This window comes from Giraffa tippelskirchi, chromosome 2 (assembly GCF_054371585.1).
Source record: "Giraffa tippelskirchi isolate mGirTip1 chromosome 2, T2T-mGirTip1v1.2.pri, whole genome shotgun sequence".
NCBI classification, from domain to species: Eukaryota; Metazoa; Chordata; class Mammalia; order Artiodactyla; family Giraffidae; genus Giraffa; species Giraffa tippelskirchi.
Window position 1 is genome coordinate 65,741,059 of NC_137276.1, and position 6,377 is coordinate 65,747,435.

Genomic DNA, 6,377 nt, shown 5'->3' on the forward strand with positions numbered 1-6,377 from the left:
CCTTGAATCAGCATCCTCCCAATGGATGTTACAAGGGCTCTCCATGAAAGGCACCTTCCTCCACCTAACTGCCCAGAAATAGATGAACCACTCCGCCAGTTCCCTATGCCCAGGAGGGGACCCCAACCAGCATCCCTGTGCAGTTAAAAGCCTCTTTCACCTGTGCCCTGCTTCTACCTTCTCAGTCCCCACAGTGTGACCTGGCCCGTGCACACCCCCACCCCTTCTTAGGCTACCTCTGCTCAGAATCACCCTGGCCGCACAGGAAGTTCCTGGATGTCAGCAGCCAGCAGCAGGATAGACTCCTGGAGAGAGACGTTGCTGTGCCCCTGGCAATCCCCAGCCCCCGTGAATCTGCTGCACAGGACCCTCACCACCACTCTCCCCTCAGGAGGCTGGGGGAGGGGGGAGTGAGGCTGGAAATGGCAGCTAACACTCACATAGCACTTACCATGTGCATACACTGTCCTAAGGGCTTTGCATGGACTGCAAATATGTATGCAATTCATGCAAAAATAAGCCATTTAATTCTCACTCTAATCTTGTGAAATATGTATTATTATCCCCATTTTATAGATGAAGAAACTGAGGCTCAGAGAGGTTAAATAACTTGCCAAAGGTCACACAATGAGTGCCGGAATCAGAACTAGAACCCAGGGACTTCCTTGGTGGTCCAGTGGTTAAGACTCCATGTTTCCAATGCAGGAGGTGTGGATTTCATCCCTGGTCCCGGAGCTAATATCCCACATGACTCACAGCCAAAAAACCAAAACATAAACAACAGAACAATATTGTAACAAATTCAATAAAGACTTTAAAAATGGCCCACATTAAAAAAAAAATTTTTTTAAGAGGTAATCACAGTGATGTCTCTGTTAAAAAAAAAAAAAAAAAAAAGAACTAGAACCTAGTAATCTGGTCTCTGCTCTTTTCCAAAGGAGACTGCTGAGGCCACATCCCTATCACCTCCCCAGGCCTACGCTCCACCTCCTGTACAGATAGCACTTAGACCTTTGATGGGACAAAGGGTGGGAAACCACTAGCCCAAGAGATTTGAGATCTGTCAGGAACATACTGCTTGACCGTAGGCAAAACTTGACTCTTGGCCTGGGCCCTGCCATGACTGGCGTGGTTTGGGAATAGCCATTTGCTCTCTCTGGGCCTCAGTTTACCCATTTGCACAGGGGGATCAGACATCTGTACACTGTCTCCTGCTGCTAATTCTGTATGAATGGAAGGCCTAAGCTTCCTCTCGCTGATCCAGCCAGTGACAGGCTCCTCCAAGGAGACATAACCTCCAGCTTCAAGACCCAGTGGGCACCCCAACCCCACCCCTGGCTTCCAGCTGCCTCTTGGTTTCCAGGGTCTGGCTCCCAGGGAGAATCTTGGGAGCTCTGTGGGGCCCTGCAGGGAGGCAGAGAACCCACCACCTCTGTGCATCCCTGTTTACTTATCCTGCAAATGCTGCATTTATTAAAAGCAAGTCCCACTGTCATGGGCTTATGGTCTAGGGGCAGGACAGGCCTTATTCAGTCACCATGGAGATCAACCCACAAGTGCACCAAGTTTTCTGAAGCAGAGGTGGAGAAACATTCCCTGAGGAAGACCACCAGGGCCTCAGCAGCCAGGGGAAGGACTTTGGTCTCCTCCCTAAGGGCGACGAGAGCCACCAAAAGGCTTTAGGCAGGGCCTCTGTGAGGCAGAACTGAATCAGGCCCCAGCCCAACTCCCGGCTCCCTGCAGTTCTCTTTTATGTTACTATCCATCGCCAGAATTTTAGGAGCAACCATAATCTCTCACTTGCTAAACACTTTCATAGACACTGCCTCCTTTGCTCTAAACCAACCTGTGAGTCATTTCATATTCCCTTTTTGCAAATAAGGGAGCTAAGGCTGGAAGGTGGGTGGTGACTGGGAAGCCTGCACGTGAGGCCAAGAGCTGGTGTGGAGCCTGAGATTTTCCTGGGACTCTGAGCTTAGGCAGGTGCCCTCTTGCCTCCACTTCTCTGGGATGAGGCGCTGCCAGCCCTGGGTGGTCACCTGCTCCCAGGGAGTCCTAGCAGCAGGAACAGGTCCCTTGCCTAGGAGCCGAGGGCTTGGCATGGGTACCTCAAGCTGTCCTTACAAATTTCTTGCAGCATCATGCAGCCAGGAGTCCCAGAGGCCTCTATTGAGGCCTGTTGGGATGCAGGGGGTGAAGAGAGAAGGATACAAATAAGAAAAGAATCGTTCCTCTCCTCCAGCAGCCTACCTCCTAGGTAAGCAGAGACACAGCACTCAGCACTTCAAAGAGTGATGAGCAATTCTGATAGAAAGAAGTATGCCCATTTTACAGATGAGAGTCTAAGGCTCAGAAAGGTAAAATAACTCTTCCAATTCCACCCAGGTGGTAAATGGTGATGCTGGGAATCAAATGGGAGAGGGGAGCAGATGTTTTCTCCAGGAAAACAGTACAGTGTATTTGCAGAGATCTTGGGTGAGACGTCTCCCATTACCTTCATTATGTGATTTAATATTTTCTACTGATACATAATTTGCATACAGGAGAGTTCACTTTAAAATGAGTGTGACCACTACAATCAAAGTATCTCTGCATGTCTAGTCTTCCACAAAGTCCTCCCATGCCCACTCACAGTCAATCCTCCCTCCCACTCCTAGCGCTGGCAACCAGTGATCTGTTTTATCTTTTCCAAAATCTCCTATGAAGGGACTCACCTGGTGTGTAGTCTTTGGGGCCTGTCTTCTTCTCTCAGCAGAACCCTCTACAGATCTGTGCATGTTGATATGTGCACGTACACATGAATGGTTCACACCTTTTTGTTCTTGAGTAGTATTCCATTGTATGGATACATCACAGTTTATTTATCCATCCACTATTTGGTAAATATTTGGGTTGTTTCCAGTCGAGGTCCATTTTGCATAAAGTTACTAAGGGACATTTGCATACAGATTGTTTTGTGGACAAATGTTTTCATTTCCCTCATGTGAATATATAAGGCAGTCATCACTGAGTTGTAGGTAAATGTATGTTCAACTTTATAAGAAGCAGTCCGAATGTTCTAAGTGGATGTACCACTTTGCATTCCTATCTAAAAGAATGAGAGTTCCAGATGCCCAACATCCTCCCAACACTTGACGTGGCCAATCTTGTTAATTTTAGCTGTTCTGTACTGTGCTTAGTTGCTCAGCTGTGTCCAACTCTTTGCGACCCCATGGACCATAGCCTGCCAGGTTCCTTTGTCCATGGGGATTCTCCAGGCAAGAATACTGGAGTGGGTAACCATGCCCTCCTCCAGGGATCTTCCCAACCCAAGGATCAAACACAGGTCTCCCACATTGCAGGCAGATTCTTTACCATCTGAGCCACCAGGGAAGCGCTTAGCTGTTCTAATTGTTATGAAATAGGATCTCTTTGCCATTTACATTCCCCCTTCCCTAACAATCAGTGATGTTGCATATCTTTTCCTGTACCTATTTGTCATTGTACAGTTTCAGTAGGGTCCAAATCTTTTGCCCATTTTGTGGTGGGGGAGGGCATTGTTTAAGAACTCTTTATACATTCTGGATATAAGTCCAGTGTCAGATATATTATGTGAAAATATCTTCTCCCAGCTTGTGTTGTTGGTTGGTTTTCTCCCATTGTTGTTTTTGGGGTTTTTTTTGGTTTGCTTTTTGTTTCTTGTTTATTTTTTTTGCCTTTTCATTTTCTTACCACTGTTTTTCAAAAAGTAGAAGTTTTAGTTTCAATCAAGTCCAACTTGTCAACCTTTTCATTTATGGTTTGTGCATTTAGTGCCATCTTTGTCTAACCCAAGGTCACAAAGATTTTTTACAAATGTTTTTCCTCTATTTTTGGTTTTGGCTCTTACCTTTAAGTTGATCACCCATTTTGACTGAGTCAATTTTCACATAAGATATGAGGTGAAAGTTGAGGTTTCTTTCTTTCTATGCAGAGCTTCCATTTTTCCAGCATCATTTATTGAAAAGACTATCATATCCTGACTGAATTACTTTGGCATCTTGTTAAGAACTGATGGTTGTGTGGGTCTATTTCTGGATTTTCTATTCTGTTTCATTGTTTTGTGTATCTATTACACCAATGCCAAACCATCTTAGTTAAGGTAGCTTCACAGTCAGTCTAGAAATCAGGTAGTATAAATTCTCCCACTTTGCTCTTTTTCAGAATTGTTTTGGATATCCTAGGTCCTCTTTATTTCCATAAAAATTTTATGATCAGTTTGCAATTTCCAAAGAACACCCAGCCTGCTGGAATTCTGAGTGGAATAGCATTACATTTATAGGTCATTTTGAGAACTTGACCATACTGAGACTTCCTTTAGCTATCCTTACACTTCTCGGAGCGAGGCTTTCTAGTTTTCCGTGTACAGGTAGCCTGCATCCTGATGCACTGTGTATAGGAATTGCTTTCTTAATCTGCACTCTCAGACTTGGTCAGAGCCCCAGAGGGTGCTCTCGAGGCTCACCTGTCCTGCCCCAGATCTTCCTCGTGTGTGTCCAGCTGACGACCATGGGCAAGAGTGGATGAGTAGGTGCAGGCTCCCCTTGTGCATGGAGCTCCTAATGATTCCAAACTGCCACCCTAACCTTTAAAAGTGTGTTAAAATTTCAGTTGCATTTTCTTACCTGCTTCTCTGTTGACCATTTCCTTCCATGCTCTGCCAGAGGTAGATGAGTATGCGGAGCCTCTCTCTCCCCAGAGGGACTTGTCACCCTCTGAAATTTAACCCACCTGCTTACCTTGAAACCTCAGTCCCGTAACAGGCTAAAAGAGGCATGACACTGCAGCTTATTGGCTTCTTCTTATTGTAAGGGTAGAACTGATGTCCTCCTGTAGCTTTCCACATCCTAAGCAGGGTATGGGTAACTTTCGGTCAGGGCCGTGGCCCGGGTTTCCAAGAGCAACAGTCCCCACAGGGATGAAAGGGCTACAGGGAGACTGGGAAAGGGGCAGGATTCCACAGGTGGAGGCTGGGGACTTGGAGGAGCCCAAGCCCTGACTCTGGTCTACTCTTGTGGCACAGCAACAGCTCATCCATCCTCCACGCTGACTGGATCCCTCAAGCCCCATTCCAGGAATAACCCAGTGACCAACGTCACCCCCAGGAGACGCCTCATCCACAATCTCTTGCATTTTCTGGTCACATTGTTTTCACAAGTGGGCAAGGCAAATGCTTTCACTGACATTTTTTCAGATGAACAGAAAGGCTGAGGGTCCCACAGAACCTTAGAGCCCACAGGCTCCCTAGAGCTGTCTCGTCCACACACAGGACTCTGTGGGGTCCTCGAGGACAGAGGAGGGTCCTCGGGGCTGGTTTCTTGGTTCCTCTTCCTCCACTTGGGCCACTGCAGTCCTGCTTTGAGATGCCGAGCCTGAACAAAGGTTCCCAATGGTGTAAAAGTTTAAATTAACTGACCCAGTCTAACATCGCTATTTCTTGTCCTGGCCATGGCAACTGATCAGAGATCAGTACCGGGAGCACTATGTGAAGGCCTCTGGTGGGAGTCTGGGCTCAGTGGGGAAGAGCGCAGTGATGGATTGGCAATATCTGCCATGGGTACAAGACAGGGCAGCATTGGCATGTTTCCATGTGCTATCCCTGCCCCACGAAATGCGCCAGTACTGCTGTTAGAGCTGGGGTGTCAGGGATCTTAGAGGGCCCCACTCCACCCATACTACCCACCATGGCAAGGTGGCTTGCACCAAAGTCAGGTACCCTCCCCCAAGGTCCATGAGTCCCCTCCTGCAGGCTACACTCTGAGCATACTGGCCTACAATATTCCTTACCCCAACAGTCCTGAGTGCAGTTCTAGGGCCTGTGGTAGCATCTCTGTAGGTACCTAGCATCTCCCTAGGTACCCCCTTAAGTGTGACTGGGTCATCACGTATGCACCCCTAGGTCCAAGTGACAGAAGTGTTTAGAAGGGCTAGTTTCTAAGGGGAAGCTGTTTGCACAGGGATATAAATGGAGCTTGGATTTGAAAGCTAGACACACGTGGGCATGTGAGGTCCCTGGAGGGGGCCTCTGTGCCCTTGTCCTGGGCCCCACAAATGTTAGGGAGGGGCCTGTGGTGCACTCATTGAAAGGGTGTGGTAATGGATTAGTGATGTCTGTCATAGGCAAGGAGTAAGGCATGGATCCATAGTTTTAAATTATACAGCAACTTCCACATCGGCCCTCCCCACCCAATAAGACTCATCATGTTCCTTCCACCTCTTGTCCGGCATCCACGTCCTGCGTGGACTTTTCCAGGGAAAGAGTGCTCACCACCTTGCAAAGAAGCCACCCCCTGTGTGTTTGAACAGCTCTGCTCATGAGCACGTCCTCCATATGCAGACCCCCAAAGTTCTCCCAGGTG